Source organism: Homarus americanus, unplaced genomic scaffold (genome assembly GCF_018991925.1).
Source record: "Homarus americanus isolate GMGI-L3 unplaced genomic scaffold, GMGI_Hamer_2.0 scaffold5722, whole genome shotgun sequence".
In the NCBI taxonomy this organism is placed as follows: Eukaryota; Metazoa; Arthropoda; class Malacostraca; order Decapoda; family Nephropidae; genus Homarus; species Homarus americanus.
In genome coordinates this window covers 8,816-29,376 of record NW_024721578.1, presented here as the reverse complement: position 1 = coordinate 29,376, position 20,561 = coordinate 8,816, and the positions used below count along the sequence as shown (strand labels likewise).

Below are 20,561 nucleotides of genomic sequence, written 5' to 3'. Positions count from 1 at the left end.
TGAATGGTGTACTCACAACCCTCATAACACGCGTTATTACTGGTAATATCAATATTTATGGGTTCAATACTCAACATGGGACAACTATACTTCTACTAGTTATCCCCAATCATATACAACAATAATGGTTAGGACTCAGTTGGTAGTACATATGAATGATGTACTTACAACCCACACACAAGCATTATTACATAAGAACATAAGAAAATAAGGAGTCTGCAATAGGCCGGTTGGCCTGTGCATGGCAGCTCCTATCGAGAGTTACTACCACTCTCTATCATCCATGAATCTATCTAGCCTCATTTTGAAACTTTCCAGAGTTCCCGCACTTACGACAAAGTTGCTAAGCTTGTTCCACTCGTCCACCACCCTATTTGTGAACCAGTTTCTTCCTATCTCCCTTCTAAACCTAAACTTATCCAACCTGAATCCGTTGCTCCGAGTCCTATCCTGCTCGGATATTATAAGAACTTTATCTATATCCCCTTTATTGATTCCTTTCACCCACTTAAATACTTCTATCATATCTCCCCACACTCTTCGTCTTTCTAGGGAATGCAAGTTAAGTTTCTTTAACCTATCCTGATACGGAAGGTTTCTAAGTCCCGGAATCATTTTTGTCATTCTTCGCTGCACCGACTCTAGTGAATTTATATCCATTCTATAATAGGGGCACCAGAACTGAACAGCATAATCGACGTGTGGCCTGACTAGCGCAAGATATAGTTGCAATAAGACCTCTGCACTCTTGTTACTTACACTTCTAGATATAAAACCCAATACTCTGTTTGCCTTATTCCAGACATTAGCACTGTTTTCCTAGGCCTTAGGTCGGGCTTACAAGTACTAGGTCTCTTTGCAAAGTCGACTTCTCTGGATTTGATGTTGTTAAGGCTGTATACATTATAAGTATTTGTTCTTCCAATATTAAGTACGCTGCACTTGCTGGTGTTGAATTTCATTTGCCATTTTTCAGACCACCCCTGCAGTTTATTTAGATCCTCCTGTAATGCATTTGCATCCTGCCCTGAACTAATTTGCCGCCGTATTTTGGTGTCATACGCAAACTTGCTTATGTCACTGCTGATCCCAGTATCTAGACTGTTTATGTAGATTATGAACAAGAGTGGGCCTAGTACTGACCCCTGGGTTCAATACTCAACATGGGATTGTAAAGGGCCGAGTTTACTCTTTTCAATAATTTACCATCCAGCTATTCTTATATGTTCTTTATCTCTATATACCTTATATTCTTATATAAGTAACTCATATGCTTCTCTGCTTATGTTTTCCAAGTCAATGTTCTTTCTTTTCATTTCCTTTCATATAGATTGTATTCTCAGTTTCAATGTTCTTACCTTTCTGAAGTTTACTTTGTTTTATGTCTATTCTTATACATGGGTTAGTCTGGGGAACCATGTTATTCTTTGTACAACACTTTTTATACTTACAAAGGGTAGCTGCCACCACCCAGACTTTTCATTATATAACCTAACTCATGGAAAGTTGTTGGGTAGTGTGGTAGATGTCTAGGCACGTGAGTAAGTATTATTTTCTGGGAACCAATGTTTAGAAGGAGCAGAGTGGTGATACTCAGATTACTAATTCAATATTTATTAACACAGTGAGTGGAGAAGATGCATCTTAAATTCACTCAGGCTAAACAGAACCGCAATTAACTTATTAAATCATCAAACACTTCAAGAGCTTATTACCTCATTCAACACCTCCAAATACTCATTACTTTATTAGACAATTGGGATATCATTACCTTGATACATGAGATTCCGTAACTATTATTCACAAGCCATCACTGGACCCTCAGGTCTTACTTTAACAAGTAACACATTACCTCTTCACTTCTTGATTAGAGCATGATACTCTCAGGTTATTCGTTCATGATTACTACAGATGAATACATAACACATTGGACTAACTCCACAATTATAGTAACATACAATACCTCCTGTTAGTTTGCAAGGAACAACCTGGTACCTTGAACTCTCATTCAGTGGTTCAATACTTAACCTGGGATGACTATATTTCTGCTAGTCATCCCTAAGCATGGATATTAATACGGCTCCATACATATAACCAAGAACAGTGGGTAGACCATGATCATACGACGGAGTCAGTGGGCCAGAGTTGTTTACAGGCTTGCTCGCTAGCTCGGAGCGCCTGGCCCGGGAAAAGTTGACTGTGGCGGTGGGCCGTGGCGTCTGCCAAGGAATCTCGCCCTGGGATTCTAATCTCGCCACCTTAGAGACGTCTTTCGAGAGACATCGTGCCCATAGGCGGCTCCCAAACCTCAGGAGTGTTGCTAACCCCCACAACAGCGTCTGGAGACGTGGAGAAGAAATCACAGGAGTGAATATTTAACTTCACTGTACAAAACATACGTCTGGCACCGGTTCAGACGATAGCTAGAGCTCTACTTTACTTGACCCACTTGGCACTGAAGGTACTATGTTAAAACATGAACACTGATATTCACAAAAAATGACTAAGTTAAACTGAGTTAATATGGCGGCGTGGAACACAAGTGAACATACCTGGAGACGTGGAGAAGAAATCACAGAAGGAGTGATTTCCCCTCGCGCGCCTGCATATATACGGGCCTGAGGGCATATTCCTACTAGAAAGATAAATTTCACTAACAATAGACCCTCTATTCACAGTAGTCGTTGGACACCTAGCTGTGACCGTCAGCGTCACAGATCAGGCTAATTTTCTACATCTATATTTATGATTTAATCAGAGGTTGAGTTTGTCAGTAAAGAGGTGAATTGAAGTTATATATGCGTTCGCAACTCTATTGGCCTGACCGCAAACCACATCCCCGGTCAAACGGCCGTTAAATCTGGGAGAATTTTGAGTTTGACAGGAACTGTTCAGAAGATGAATGACTTTCTTAAATAGACAACTGACACTAACTAAACTATGAACATCAGATTCTCTGATGTCGGGGCAACAAAACAATATAACTTCAGTAGCGATCAGAAACCCATGGATATCCCCACGGACGACCTAAAATACGCCACTCTAACTGGCAAACTCAACACTCGCCTACTTGACACGTCTTACTAACAATAAGGACAGTTGAAGCGTTCAACACCACTCACAATGGATCTTGAATGTTCCAACTGTAAACAGACATATCTAAGTTGACTCAAAACAAAGGTGTTCTCTCTCACATTCAAATACATTATATAGAGAGGTTTGTTTCAGTAAGTCAGAGAAAATGGGATAACGGAGGACTGAGGCGTCTTGAAGTGACGAGAAAACGGACTCCTCAGATGGAGAACTCAAAATAAAGCAGAGGTACATGTTTTGTGGGCTATTGAGCGTAATATGAATCATTTGATTTTGGCGTTAACTGACGTGTACGACCGTGGTCTTTACAAAGCTTTCCCCTCCCCAAGATTCAATATTATGCGGTATAGTCGACAAAACATTCACAGTAAATACATAATTTTCAAAACACAATATCTTGCAATACTGGGGTAATGGTCATCAATACAGGCAACACACATGGTTACATAATTTTCACATACATAAAATTTTGCAACTCAGTTGACTAATCACACAAACTCCCAGCCAGGGCAGATAAAATGAACACAGCACCACTTGTTATGGCACACAGAAGAACATAATCATACATCAATATTACAGAACATAATAATAAAAATAACAGGCCGGCCTGAATTACAGTTTTGTACACTTTTAACTGCACCATCCACCAGGACGGCAGGTAGTTTCCATCTTGGCAATTGATCAGACATGTATAACACTTTTAACTACAACATCCACTAGGATGACAGGTAGCTTTGTAGGACACTTTCAACTACAACATCCACTAGGATGACAGGTAGCTTTGTAGGACACTTTCAACTACAACATCCACTAGGATGACAGGTAGCTTTGTAGGACACTTTCAACTACAACATCCACTAGGATGACACTGGACCCAAGCTTCAAAATTCAACAATTGAGATCTCAAGCTAGGAATAGTTAGACTGACCCCATCCAGCCACTGAAGTATTTGGGTTGACCTTATCACAAAAGAACCATTCTCCACTCGCGGGATGAGGCAAGATCGGAATGGCCAGAGTATGGACTCAAATAGACTTTAATGCCAGCGACCCGGTCCCCATGAAACCCCCAAAACCTCAGTGCCCTTCTGTTACTTTGCAATGCAAGCTTCTTAAACTGCACTAGGCCCATGTACTCTTGTACCTGCCTAGCAATTACTTCACCATGCATGCGTCTTAAACTGCACTAGGTCCATGTACACGCCTAGCCGTGACTAAAGTCCAGCCCAACTACCTCCTACATTAACCCAGGCCTACTGCAGATAGGACCTCCAAGCAACTTGATCACTCACACCAAACGATGTTCTCACTGCAGTAAGACACATCTACTCATTCCTCTTGTCCATGGTACATACTGACAATCCCTCCCCCAACAGGGTCACTCTGGCCACTTGACTGGCGAAGCCAACAGTTGATGTTCATCATTAACACATCTCAACAAGATGTAGATGCCCTTGACGGCAGAATCATCAGGTGGTAGCATTTACTTTTACTACTACAGTGCTTTTCACATTCAGCTCATCTCCGGTAACATCTTCATATTGGGTACTTACAAGGCCTAAGGGGCCCTACGCCTAAAGTACTAACAAAACTTAAAGAAACCAACTGCACTGCACCGCCTGTACCAATCAAAACTGCACAACTACACCTTCCCACTGGCAATTGTATGAAAGGGGAAACACTGGAAGGACTTTCTCAATACTCTAGCTAACCTGTCTGACAAGGTTGAAAAATCATTAGTCCACACTATGACATTATCGGGGTAGTTACATTCAACTCGGTTCTTCGCTGCAAAAGGGGTTACTACTTGGTTTACTTCTCTGGTAAAAATAATAAAAAGAATAACGGGACTGGTTGAAAAAACCCAAAAGATAAGCGTGTAAACCTTCATAAGTTATATTCCATCACTAAATGTGGTTAGGTCTCGACTTTTGTCGTTAAGTATTACTTTAATCATATGCGTCTTTCAAGTCTAAGGTAAAATACTATTCATTGCTTGACACTCTCTCTACTAATTTATCTAAGTTGGATAAGTCTAAGCATACTTAACAAAAGATCTATTCAAATCACTGATTTCCTCCTTTCTCACCCGAAGTCTAGTACCGATGATAACAACTAGCTTCCTCAGCCTCACCGGCAGTTTTCCTTTCATCAGGTTCTGATCCCGATGGAAAATCTCTAAACTTGATTTTCTCACTACCCCTCCGAGCCTTCGGCGTTCCCCGCCGATGAATGCTGGCCTCCATGGCTTTGGCAAGTTCTCGGAACTCACACATAAGTTGTAACTTATTCACAACTACTGTGATCATCGTGCGCTGATGTCACAACAAATCTTCCACAAAACAACCCCACCAAAGATAAATTCAATTAACACCCTTCCAGAGCAAAGGAGGTAAACGTTAACACATAAATGCCTCGGATACCTTTTAAATGGATACTCACCCAAAAAAAATTTAAAGCCAGTAATAGTATGGGTGACTCACTCAGCAGATTAAGTATCTCTAAAGACAACACTACAAGGTTTCAATTCACACAGTACTCATAGCAATGCTCAAAATAAAATACTTGATGGTACTTGACGAGAATGTCTCAAGAAAATATAACTCTGTAGATTTCACGAATGATAAACACTAAGCGGATTTTCTGTACTCACAAGAATTCACTGTCTTTTTCAAATGTCTTGACACTGTGTTTACACTACACAATTTACTCTGTGCTTTACTCACAATTGGTGGTCCTTACATGTACAGAGGGTGTTTCCAGCAATCCATGTTCAGAGATTGTATGTCTTAGATGTCCATTTCACCACCGAGTCCTCAACCCAATCAATACTATGGCTGAAAATACACCGGAATTAGTTCTCAAATACATATAACCTCTTTACCAACAATGCATATCAGTCTACACTGTAAGAAATGGTAAGACAGTATGTAATAAAATTCTCTGTAAAAAAAAACAGGTTGAAAATTACAACACTGAAAAATTTAACACCAAACTTGTGTTATCTCAATAAATTCAATGGTAACAAATTGACTCCAACTGAGAATTAAAACTTTCTAGTTATTTCACAATTCAGTTCACTAGCAAAAGAAAAAATAATAACATAACATAACATACACATATAAACAAAATTTATATAACACTCACTTGGGTTATATGAAAATTTCAAAAGTTAGAAAAATACTTCAAGTGAGAATCTGAACACTTTCAATTGAAATCACAATACTTCCAATAAATGTCACAGCTAAAAATAAAACATTGGATTACATAACCTTTGTACACATGACACTTCTGGTGACACTCAAGAGATGAACTCAGTTCATCACACTCTGAACATGGCAGGTGTACTGTATACTTCCCACTCAATGTCTGTAAATATCCAAAGATTAACACAATGGTCACAAAAAAAATTACACAAATGTGCAATTACCACTTTCCTGAAATTTCACACAATAAAACTCACAAAGATGAGTTAGGTAGCTTATTTCAAAAAAAAAATTTGGTGCATTACCTAACTCTGTAACACAGAAAAATTATAACTTTCTTTCACAAAAGAAGTGGTGAAACTAAATCAATTGTTAGTTCTTACCTAACTCTTAAAAACTTTGCAGTTACCACTACAGTATTGTACTTGACACCAAAGTTTGTACTTTAAATTACACAATTATTTGTACTCATTACTGATGACAAAACTTATACATTTCTGTATACTGTATTCTGAGAAGACAAATTCACCAAGTATCACACCTCATTCGTACAAATTGGTTCTCAAATGAAAATAATCCCACTAGCTGGTCACCATTTGTAACGGGCCGCGTTTACTCTTTTCAATAATTTACCATCAGTTATTCTTATATGTTCTTTATCTCTATATACCTTATATTCTTATATAAGTAACTCATATGCTTCTCTGCTTATGTTTTCCAAGTCAATGTTCTTTCTTTTCATTTCCTTTCATATAGATTGTATTCTCAGTTTCAATGTTCTTACCTTTCTGAAGTTTACTTTGTTTTATGTCTATTCTTATACATGGGTTAGTCTGGGGAACCATGTTATTCTTTGTACAACACTTTTTATACTTACAAAGGGTAGCTGCCACCACCCAGACTTTTCATTATATAACCTAACTCATGGAAAGTTGTTGGGTAGTGTGGTAGATGTCTAGGCACGTGAGTAAGTATTATTTTCTGGGAACCAATGTTTAGAAGGAGCAGAGTGGTGATACTCAGATTACTAATTCAATATTTATTAACACAGTGAGTGGAGAAGATGCATCTTAAATTCACTCAGGCTAAACAGAACCGCAATTAACTTATTAAATCATCAAACACTTCAAGAGCTTATTACCTCATTCAACACCTCCAAATACTCATTACTTTATTAGACAATTGGGATATCATTACCTTGATACATGAGATTCCGTAACTATTATTCACAAGCCATCACTGGACCCTCAGGTCTTACTTTAACAAGTAACACATTACCTCTTCACTTCTTGATTAGAGCATGATACTCTCAGGTTATTCGTTCATGATTACTACAGATGAATACATAACACATTGGACTAACTCCACAATTATAGTAACATACAATACCTCCTGTTAGTTTGCAAGGAACAACCTGGTAACTTGAACTCTCATTCAGTGGTTCAATACTTAACCTGGGATGACTATATTTCTGCTAGTCATCCCTAAGCATGGATATTAATACGGCTCCATACATATAACCAAGAACAGTGGGTAGACCATGATCATACGACGGAGTCAGTGGGCCAGAGTTGTTTACAGGCTCGCTCGCTAGCTCGGAGCGCCTGGCCCGGGAAAAGTTGACTGTGGCGGTGGGCCGTGGCGTCTGCCAAGGAATCTCGCCCTGGGATTCTAATCTCGCCACCTTAAAGACGTCTTTCGAGAGACATCGTGCCCATAGGCGGCTCCCAAACCTCAGGAGTGTTGCTAACCCCCACAACAGCGTCTGGAGACGTGGAGAAGAAATCACAGAAGGAGTGAATATTTAACTTCACTATACAAAACATACGTCTGGCACCGGTTCAGACGATAGCTAGAGCTCTACTTTACTTGACCCACTTGGCACTGAAGGTACTATGTTAAAACATGAACACTGATATTCACAAAAAATGACTAAGTTAAACTGAGTTAATATGGCGGCGTGGAACACAAGTGAACATACCTGGAGACGTGGAGAAGAAATCACAGAAGGAGTGATTTCCCCTCGCGCGCCTGCATATATACGGGCCTGAGGGCATATTCCTACTAGAAAGATAAATTTCACTAACAATAGACCCTCTATTCACAGTAGTCGTTGGACACCTAGCTGTGACCGTCAGCGTCACAGATCAGGCTAATTTTCTACATCTATATTTATGATTTAATCAGAGGTTGAGTTTGTCAGTAAAGAGGTGAATTGAAGTTATATATGCGTTCGCAACTCTATTGGCCTGACCGCAAACCACATCCCCGGTCAAACGGCCGTTAAATCTGGGAGAATTTTGAGTTTGACAGGAACTGTTCAGAAGATGAATGACTTTCTTAAATAGACAACTGACACTAACTAAACTATGAACATCAGATTCTCTGTTGTCGGGGCAACAAAACAATATAACTTCAGTAGCGATCAGAAACCCATGGATATCCCCACGGACGACCTAAAATACGCCACTCTAACTGGCAAACTCAACACTCGCCTACTTGACACGTCTTACTAACAATAAGGACAGTTGAAGTGTTCAACACCACTCACAATGGATCTTGAATGTTCCAACTGTAAACAGACATATCTAAGTTGACTCAAAACAAGGGTGTTCTCTCTCACATTCAAATACATTATATAGAGAGGTTTGTTTCAGTAAGTCAGAGAAAATGGGATAACGGAGGACTGAGGCGTCTTGAAGTGACGAGAAAACGGACTCCTCAGATGGAGGACTCAAAATAAAGCAGAGGTACATGTTTTGTGGGCTATTGAGCGTAATATGAATCATTTGATTTTGGCGTTAACTGACGTGTACGACCGTGGTCGTTACAGGATAACTCTATTTCTACTAGCTATCCCCAATCATGTACAACAATAATGGGTAAGACTCATATAACTGTGAGGAGTACACCTTGGCTGTCACACCAACAACGAAGAGCGCTGTTAGGTCGGTCGCAGTCCGACACACTGAGAGGGAGTCATCTCGCGGGCTTTGTTCCCCAGGTGCGAGGCTCGCTCAATTCAATCGTGCCGAATTAACAACATCCTGCAAGACAGCCAGCTGGTATGCTGGGTATTCAGCTAACACCCACTCTGTGCCTGGAGATGCGATGAGGAAGAGTCACAAGCGTGTTAAAAGGTCTAACCTCAACTACACATAACTATACGTCTGGCAACGATACAGACGATAATTACTTTACTTTAATTATACTTGGCACATGATCATTTCAATATGTTAAAACATGAACACTGATATTCACAAAATTCAACTGAGTTAAACTGACTTAACATGGTGGCGGGAAACAAATGTTCACATACTTGGAGATGCGATGAGGAAGAGTCACGAGCGTGTGAGTTTTGGCTTTTTATTCTTCAATACAGTACATTTATATACTTATATTCTTGCTTATATTTTCTAAGTCACCAATGTGTAAGAGTCCTGTTTTCCTCTTTATACTATTTTGTTCTAGTTATATTCTAAACCATGGATTAGTCTGGGAAACCATGTCATTATTATTATAACACTTATTACTTACAACGGTAGCCTGCCACCACCCAGACCTTTATTAGAATATAACATATCTCATTGAACTGTTAGGTAGCGTGCTAGCAAGCTTCTTGGCATGTGAGTTATAATAGTTATTTTATGAGAACCAATGGGTAGAAGAAATTGTCATGGGTTGCATTAGGCTTACCCACGCAACCAACTCCAAAGTTGTTTTACCAGAGATAAGACGCCCGGCGAGGCATAACTGGGACATGTATTTTTCAATTAGTGTATGTCAGCCAGCCTTTAGGGGGGTGGGCAGTGAAACAGTGTTGTACTGTTCATCGCTTCACACCCAAAAACCTAATTTTTAAGGAGTATCCCCTGAGCCATGGGTTAGTTAAGACGTCGTCTCCATCCTCTCCCTCCTGAAAGGGGGCGGGACACCACACCACACAGAGTCCTCCACCGCCACTCCGTCCTGTGAACCGTCGTCGACACGAGACTAAGTGTGTTAACCTATGTTGTTATCCCCGTGGAAATATCACGTGTGGATGCCTGGTTGCGACAAGAGCAATCCAGGCTGGCCTATCAAACCTACAGTAAATGGTTAATTAATTCACGCTTACAGAGTTCTCCTGCACGACACCCGTCTACTGTGACCGTGATCGACACGAGACTAAGTGTGTTAACCTAGGTTCGTTATCCCCGTGGAAATATCACGTGTGGAAGCCTGGTTGCGACAAAAGCAATCCAGGCTGGTCTATTGCACCTAAATGGTTAATTCAAGTCACGCTTAGAGAGTTCTCCTGCACGACACCATGTGTGGTAACCCAAGAGTACTTTTTGTTGCTGTGGCCCATGGAAAGAAGTTCTTGTGCGGAAGCCTGGTTGCAACAAAGGCAATCCAGGCTGGCAGTAAATGTATCACTTGAAGAATTAAGGCTCTGTTAAGTTATACCCATAGTAGAGTAATCACATGTGTCCCCAAGTTAAAATCCTCTTTTAGAAGATTAATTTTATTACAGCGTGAACGTGAGAAAATCATATATCCATGCAAATTGTAAATCATTGTATGGAAGCTTGACAAATAAATGTAAGTGCAATTATCTGCCCGTATCTGTGATCCTATCTTATTATTACTAAAGGTAATGACTGATTGGTTATGACAAAGTATAACCAGTAACTTAGATGGATGTTGAAAATTAAATCAATTCATTAAATCATCATTTATCAAGTATAAATCATGGAATGTCGAGTGGTGGAGTGAACTTCTACGTAGATATGCCATAATCTCCTGTAAGTAATCAGTGTGAAGGTATCGGACTCTACGGTAAGAAATAAGAAATACGACATATTATTATCTTTATATTATATAATCCACTCCTACTACCACCGATCCACCCCAAAACCATGACAGAAATAGAGGGGTGATACTTGTAGTTTACTAATTTAATATTTATTAACATAAGGAGTGAAACAAGATGTTAATTAAGTTCACTCAGACAAGACTGGTCCACTTAAGTCTTACTTTACCATTCATAAAATATATCTTCAATTACTTATTACATCATTAAACAACTGTAATATTATTTCTTGGACAACTAAGATGGTTATTTTACACGTTCAGATAGGACTGGACCCTTCCTCACGTCTTACTTTTACAAGTAACAAAATAAATCTTCAATTCTGGTTTACAACATTAAACAAGCAATTTATTATTTCATTATCAATATAGATGGTTATATGACACACTTGACAATATCCCGAATTAAAGTATTATTTATAACAACATGCTATTTCGGAATGAATAACATGGCACTTTTCCTTTAGTCGAGGTACTCAACTCACGTATATATTTACTGATACTATCAATTTTTTATGGGTTCACTACTCAACCTGGGATAACTGAATTTCGGCTAATTATCCCCAATCATATACAACAATAATACTAGATAGAACTCAGCTGGTAGGCCATATGGAGGATGCACTCCCAACAGCCCTGATAACACGGTATTACTGGTAATGCCAATACTGCTCGGTACATATAACGAAGATCAATGAACCAGACAATACTGAGCCCACTGGGCACAGGTAGTTGCCTTCACACAGCCGAGCTAAGGCTCACTCGCTAGTAACGCCCGTGGTAGACTCGCTGTAGTATTATAGCACGATCTTCACTGGCTGTTCCTGTCCTCCGATTCTAGTTTTGCCTTATTAAAGACATCCTTCCATGACCATCTTGCCCATAGGTGGCTACCGAGCCTCGGTAGTGGTGGCAACACAGACAGTGCCTGAGATAATGATGGAGAAGCATCAGAGATGTAAATAATAACTCAATCACAAACAATCTTTCGTCTAGCAACGCCAGACGATATTTACGTTACATTAATTCTTTCACTGGGTAAATGACAATTTCACTGTAACAACATGAACACTGATATTCACAAAATTCACTGAGTTAAACTGACTTAATATGGCGGGCGGAGAATCGTACACATTCCTGAGATAATGATGGAGAAGCATCAGAGATGTGACACTCCTCCATGCACGAGCTTATATACAGCTAACTGGCAACTCAGGCCTGTGCGGAACACGTGCCAGAAAGGCTAATCACGCAATGACAGAAATTACGTTCAACTCGGTCGCTGTACATTTAACTATGAAAATCGATGCCATGGGTCAGGTGAATTTCTTAAGTCTATTTATTTAATCTAATCAGAGATTGAGCTTGTTAGGAAAAGTGGAATTACAAAAGTTGTTAACATTAGTTGTACAAAGTCAGCAAAACCACAAACAAGGAACTATTCAAGGGGATATGATAAATGTTGGAGATTATACAGGTTGACAGAATAGTTCAGGAGATTAATGACTTTCTTAAATAGATAACTGACTCTAAGTAAACTACAGATTCTCTGATGTTTGGGCAACAAAATAATCTAACTTCAGTAGCAATTGGAAATTCATGGCTATCCCCAGGGACAATATCATGGGATGCCATTCGTATTGGCAGACTCGACACTCACTTACTTAACAAGTGTAACTGACAATAAAGACAGTTTAAGCTTTCAACATCAATCACAAAGGATCTTGTATGCTTTAACTGTAATCAGACATCTCTAAGTTGACTCAAAACAATGGTGTCCTCTCTCATATTCAATTTCACTTTTTAGAGAGATTGGTTTCAGGAAGTCAGAGAAAATGGATGGCACCCACGCTTGGGAGCGATGAGAAAACGGTCGCCTCAGATGGGAGACTCAATAAAGAAGACATAGCTACATGTTTTGTGGGCTATTGAGCGTAATATGAATTGTTTGATTCTACGTTAACTGACGTGTACGACCGTGGTCATTACAGTATATCCGTCCTTCACAGCTTTTAGCTATTGTCCCTCTTGTTGGTCTCGATGTTGGTATTCCATGTTTTGGTGCAGTGCTCACTTTTAGTCCAATATCTTCAGCAGAATCAAGTTGTTTGTTGTGATCAGTTTCCATCTCCATTTTCTCTCCTCTTTATCCTTTGTCTTATATACTGTCCTTTTGTTGTTTCTGTCTTATTTTTTACCTTTATCCTTTTCACCACTGGTCGGCTCGTTAGCCGCTCTGGCGATCAGTCACGTCTCTGATTACTTTTCCTTTTCTTTTATCCTCTTCACCAAATTATCGGCTCGTTAGCCACTTGGGCGATCGGTCACGTCTCTCTTACGCACTGTTGGCAAGTACTGGGCATGCACTGGCTCCTGAATGTACCTGAACCTGCTCCAGTGTTGGTCAAGTCTTGTCTTGAAAGAGCTCACACTCGGTGCTGTGAGGGCGCGTGTTCCCACTTTGTATCTACACCACCCTCATCTTACTTACGTCTCTTAGTCTTACTCTTACTCAGTTCCGTCACCTATTCTTTTGGTAGCATGGACATTCTTTTGGTAGCATGGTCCTTCTTTTGGTAGCATGGACATTCTTTTGGTAGCATGGACATTCTTTTGGTAGCATGGTCGAGGGTCTAGGCACATGTGTATGGTAATTCTGGTATCAAGTCACTTGGATGGAAATAAAGGTAAAATACTGTGGGAGAAAGGAATACACCTAAAGTACTCTAAAAACAAGTTTATTAATATGAAATCAAAGGGGAAAAGATATTGTATTAATCATATAACTACCAGGCTCAACTCCTGGGCTTATTGCAGATTCAGTTCCTTCTCAACATACTCGTTAATACTTAAACTAGCATATACAGGGGTCCACTACCCAACATGGGATAATTATTTCCATCTAATTATCCCTAACATACATGTCAACCCTCTCTGTGGACATACACTTCCAAGGAGCAACCCAGGGTAGAACACTAGGGCTCACGACTGTTGTTATTGTGGGGTAGCCAGACACATGGCGAGTCTGGGGTCTGGCCCAACGAAGCCGTGGGGCACATTAATCAGGCCGCGTCGGTGCCATCGTTTCGTATATGATCCCTGTTGGTCATCTACTACATCCGAGGCCGTTGTTGAATGGTTGCAAGCAGCACAATGGGATCTGGAGAAACATGGAAGCAGCGTCAGGGAAATGGGAAACATGACAACACAAACAAACTCTCTTGTCTAGACGACAGACGTATTTACGTTATATTACTTCTACACTGGGTGCATACAACATCTTCTCTATAACCATTTTTGTGTCTCAATAAACAGTGTATTTGTATGTGGGTCTAAGATTCACCTATAGTATTCATCGTTGTTCATTCCCTAATACTCGATACTATATTTACATGAACCCATGGGCCTTCCTCTCACGTCACGCTACCAAGTCAGAGTATCAACGTAAGTTGTAAGAGTGCCAAGCCCTCGCAGGGTGGCAGCTTGTGTTGCACGCTCTTACAATTGGTGGCCTCAGTGGTTCAGTAGTAAGTAGTAGCAACCCGCACTCATACAAAAGTATATACCTGATACTTCATGAAGCAATGTTCATCAGATCTTTATGGAGGTAAACACAAATAATACTGTGCTTTAGAGTGAAACTGAAGACTATGAAAGCTGACCACAGGAAGGTAAAGATTTACTGTACTGGTACCCAATGCTTACAGTAAGTACATCAACGTTCCAAAAGGTGTTAATTTTAACTAATCAAACAGACACATGTGTTCCACAATTATCAATTATAACCAGAAATTATCACAGAAAAACTGCACAATGCATTGTCACCAATCATATGTACTACGTAATAAAAGTTTTAATTTACAGAATAACCTCAATAAAGAAAGAAGACTACTTCTACTAAATTAAAATTACAGTACAGGATATCAGAAAAATGCATGCACACTGTCTTACAGACTTTCATGCAGATTGTGTGAATGCTTGGACAGGTGTTGACCATTATATGATGAGGTTAGGGACTTCGAAAAGCCATCAATATTAATAACCTACAGGGAAAAATCGGTTCCGTTCGTGATCTCCAGAAAAGCCAGAGTTAGCACACAACAGTTATTTTTAACTCTTAATTTTGGGTGGACACACAATTTCATTTTTGTTCTTATTCTGTTACATACACACTTACTCTTGTTATATATGTGTATGTTTATATGCTGCCTTTATTGATTATATATACATTATATATTATGTTACTTCTTACCAAAGTCAGAAAATGTTTAGGCTTGTGTAAACACGAAATGTGTTAGGCACGTTGTAACCAACAATAGAGAATAAACGCCCAGCCAGACCGACCATGTGACTTGTCATTCTCCCATTAAATAACGCAAGATACTACAACTCTTTCATACACAATGTGCAAAGATAATAAGAGATAGAATTATAATAAGGTCAAAAACATAAAGGGAATAAACATTTCTTATGTGTGTGGAAGTTAGCTGTGACCTATGTTGTGATTATTTTTCACCACATATACTGTGTAATTTTCTTTTTTTATTTATTTTTTTTACTCCATTACATACAAATACAATTATTCATACAGAATGTACAAAAAGATATAAGGTCAAAAACATAAAGAAATACAAAATTTCTTACGTAATAGGTAACTAGCAGAGAGAGGGAGGTTGTATTGTATCTTCACTCTCATGTTTGATTTACTTTCAAACACTTTGTGTAGCTCAAGTTTTCAAAACAGTAAACCCTTGCCATTTGCGGGGATTAGGTTCCAAGGAATGGCGAGAATTGGCAAAACCGTGAATAGCAACTTATACTACCGAACAACTGACCAGCCGCGGCAGCACTCATCCCCTCTTTTAACTCATCTAATAATTCAACTTTCTTTATCAGAGTCATCACTGACTTCTGCCTTTTACATTTCACTCCACTAGCATTACTAGCACTGACACTAGGCAGTCTTTTAGGGGCCATTTTCTACAAACACTGAAGTTTTGAGAGTACAACACGAGATGCTTTTTTTTGCTTTTTTTTTACGGGAATTAGCCCACCCGGGCACAGGTCAAACGACCCACAACGGAGTCTGGGGAGCGAAAAAAAAAACGGAAAGAAATTGTAAATATAGAAAAAAAAGGTTATACTATATTAATCTACACCACGAAGATGCCGGAAAACCCGTTTTTTAAAGTGAGACAGATTGTAAGAGCATGGAAACACAGAAGAAGGCAGAGCATTCCACAGTTTGGCTGTGTGAGGAGAGGAGGTACTATAACGGGTTATTCTCGTGTGACCGACATCCACAGAGAAACGGTGGGCACAGCGGGCAAGACGTGTGTTATGAACCCACGGCCTTGCCGGTGGTATACAGGATGCCAAATCCACCGAACATTGCCTGTTAAAGTACTTGTAAAAGAGAGAGAGTGAAGCAACATTGCGGCGAAGAGGCTCACAAGCTAGCCACCATTGCCACCATCTGCTTACTGCGAATCATCAAAATCACGAATCGCAAACTCTTGAATGGCAAGGGTCTCCTGTATATTGTATTCAGATTATGTATTATTTTATAGATGATAAAAGATTCCTTTCACCCAGAAGAAACAGATGGGACAAAACCCACAATTTCCTCCCCATTTTATGGGTGTGACAAAAATATATGTGCACCCAAAAAAACTGTAGACAATAAAAACATCCAAAAATATAATACCCATTGTGGGGTATGAGATTGTTTGGTTCACACTCAGGATGGGATGGAGAAAGGAAACTCACAATGTGCTCTCTATATACATGTTGTAGTGGATGTACAATGCAGCTTGGTGCTGGGAAGGCAGCATGGTTACAAGCGTGATGTAGAGAGAGCTGGTTGGTGAGGACGCTCAGAGAAGGACAGCTTGTGGGTCGCCATGCTCGCCAGCGGGAGAGAGGACCGCCAGGCAGGCGGAGGTGTTGCTGGCTGGTTGGTGTAGGTAGAAAGAGAGACAGATCACCACGAGGTCAGGTCTTAAATAGCGGGGGTAGGCGTGGCTTAGCAGTTGACCCCCGCTCCGTGGTGTATGGCGGCGCTGGTTGACCTAGACCACGAGGCATACACTGGGGAATTGGTGGGGTCGGCTAGGCAGCGACAAACAGCGTTTGTAGGGGAGAATTCCACTACAATATTCCCCCTTCCCTCCAGGCTGTGTAGGAGACTTGTTGTCTGCAGAGTTGCATAGCACATGTGAGGCAGAACGGGCGGTGCGTGCCTCATGTGAGACAACAGCGATGGCGTGGATGAGCCGGTCGCTGGGGACAACTGTCTAGATACACAATATCTGTTGGAGTAGAGAGGGAGAATAAGGGTGTGTGGAGGCGATGAATGTTGTGCTTCCCTCACGGCAGGTACAGAGTCGTCAGATGCGCCTGCTGGGGTGTGTGGGCCTGGGTCAGGAGCAGGGGCTGCGTCAGCAGAAGCGGATGAGGGCTCGTGACAGCAGCTGGGTCCACGACAGCAGCAGGGTGCAGGACATTAGCAGGGAGTACCTGAGGGAGAAAAGAGGGGTGTGTGTGTCCGCACTCAGGAACAGAGGCCGCATCAAGGGCGGCAGGGGTTACTGCTGGGCCGGGGTCTGAGGCAGGACGGGTGTGCTGGGGTCGGTAGGACGTGGTGCTTGGGGCAGGAAGAGGAGCTGGTGTCTGCTTAGAGTAGCAGAGCTGCTTTAGGGTGTCTAACCTGCGGTGTAGAAACAGTAGCTGTAGAGCCGATGAGAGCTGCTTCTGTGTGGATAAGCCAGTCTTCCATGCTGCTTGAAGACTGGGAGCGTGATCAGTTTCTCCTCCATCCTGTGTGAGTGCGAATCTCCGGGAGTCACCATTTGTGGGGTATGAAATTGTTTGGTTCACACTCAGGATGGAATGGAGAAAGGAAACTCACAATGTGCTCTCTATATACATGTTGTATTGGATGTACAATGCAGCTTGGTGCTGGGAAGGCAGCATGGTTACAAGCGTGATGTAGAGAGAGCTGGTTGGTGAGGACGCTCAGAGAAGGACAGCTTGTGGGTCGCCATGCTAGAGAGGACCGCCAGGCAGGCGGAGGAGCGAGGACCGCCAGGCAGGCGGAGGAGCAAGGACCGCCAGGCAGGCGGAGGAGGTGTTGCTGGCTGCGGCTGTAGGTCGAAAGAGAGCCAGATCACCACGAGGTCAGGTCTTAAATAGCGGGGGTAGGCGTGGCTTAGCAGTTGACCCCCGCTCCGTGGTGTATGGCGGCGCTGGTTGACCTAGACCACGAGGCATACACTGGGGATTGGTGGGGTCGGCTAGGCAGCGACAAACAGCGTTTGTAGGGGAGAATTCCACTACACCATATTCATTTAAACATACCACTTTGAATCCTACAACATCCCCATGGGCAGTACATCAACGGTTATATTTGGCAACAGTTTCCCTGGTAACAGCCGAACATTAGGAATTATAGAAGTGTCGCAAAGTTGTTTCCCAGTCTTTTGTATAGCATAGAAACACTTGTAGTACTAAGTGTGAGATTATTTCCTGTGTCTCCTGTGTCTCCTTTACTATTAATTCTGATAAACTTATGTTATTCTTTGCAATCATAAAATTACCACAAAGACTTTTTATGTCTCTTGTCTCACTGTACAGCCTTGTCTCTTGTCTCACTTAGCCTTGTCTCACTTAGCCTTGTCTCTTGTCTCACTGTACAGCCTTGTCTCTTGTCTCACTTAACCTTGCCTCACTTAACCTTGTCTCTTGTCTCACTGTAAAACCTTGCCTCTTGTCTCACTGTACAGCCTTGTCTCTTGTCTCACTTAACCTTGTCTCACTTAGCCTTGACTCTTGTCTTACTATGTACCATGGAAAGCTGCCATCGGGTAATCACTGCTAACCCATGGGAGTGTGGTAAATGGCCATAAAAGATGATGATGGTGGTAACAAAATCCCTCATTCTATCCTTTCACTCTTTTATCTTATTTCCCTGTACTGTATTATACTATATACAGTAGTCTCACCTTGATTTCATCATATGCAACTTATGTCACTGTATTTATCCAGCTGTACCAAGTAACATCATCTACCCAGTTGTACCAAGTAACATCATCTACCCAGCTGTACCAAGTAACATCATTTACCCAGCTGTACCAAGTAACATCATCTACCCAGCTGTACCAAGTAACATCACCTACCCAGCTGTACCAAGTATCATCATTTACCCAGCTGTACCAAGTAACATCATTTACCTAACTGTACCAAGTAACATCATCTACCCAGCTGTACCAAATAACATCATTTACCCAGCTGTACCAAGTAACATCTTGGAACAATCTACCAGAAAGTGTTGTGACGGCATGGAGTGTAAGCTCTTTCAAGGCCAGACATGACCAACACTGGAGCAGGTTCAGGTGCATTCAGGAGCCGGTACATGCCCAGTACTTGCCAACCGTGCGTAACAGAGTCGTGACCGATCGCCCAAGCGGCTAACGAGCCGATCAGTGGTGAAGAAGATAAAAGTAAAAAGTAAAGTATGTCTAAGGAGGGAGGAGTGTTGTGGGGGATCTCGGGTGTTTGCTGTCTCCTGTGTCCATTGTGTAGTGAAAAAAATTACCAAATAGCAATGTCATAATTTTTTATTTTTTTTATTTACCAGTAGTATTATTATTTATTCCTCACATTTCCTGTTGAATGGTAATACATATACACTAATACCATAAAAGACCGCAAAGAAGGTGTTGGTCTTATCCTCATCAGAAGCCTCACTATGAAAACTTAACTAAAGTGCGTTGGCTGCTTCAGGTCAGAAGCCCTTCAAGCTTCGTGTGCTTTTGAAGTTTTTTATTTATTAAAGTTATACATCTTTACATTGTTTATTATTTAGTGTCATATGAAGGTGCTACTGTATATTGATCTATAAGTATGGCTGACCACCAAATATGAGGCAGAAATTTATAACTGATCACCTTAAGTACCGACCACCTACAGTTTACCATAAGTTAAATATATTCTAATGTGGATTAAATAAACTCGATACTGCACTGCTTTATTGTTGCTTAGAAGTACCAGTAATGTCCCCCCCCCAAAAAAAAATAACAATAAAATAATGCCTTTAAAAATGTGTATTTTTTATGTTTGAGGGTCTTTCTTTTTTCTGTAGGAACATATCTCCTTTTATATAATGGGAGTCAATGGGATAAACTGCTTCGATTTACATATCGTTTTCCAGGAATGTATCTTCCGTAAATCGAGGCACTCCTGTAACAACATTTAGCTAGTTGTACCAAGTTCAATGAGAAACTAACCACAAAATTTCTAGAATATTAAAATACCAATTATGATTGGAAGGTGTCAGTACATGCTGGGTTGGCAGTGAAGGTGGCGGGCAGCAGATCACAGAGAGAAAAGCGCCAGAGGTCTCCATTTT

General features: G+C 40.9%; 1 long non-coding RNA gene across 1 annotated transcript; it reads right to left on the bottom strand.

Moving 5' to 3' along the window:
- Positions 1–3,347: 3,347 nt before the first annotated feature.
- Positions 3,348–7,745, bottom strand: LOC121861763. Its single transcript, XR_006088086.1, has 3 exons — positions 7,688–7,745; positions 4,293–6,461; positions 3,348–4,236 (listed from the first exon to the last, which is right to left on the bottom strand). It is a non-coding gene; the product is annotated as an uncharacterized LOC121861763 (long non-coding RNA).
- Between the last annotated feature and the right edge of the window lie 12,816 nt (positions 7,746–20,561).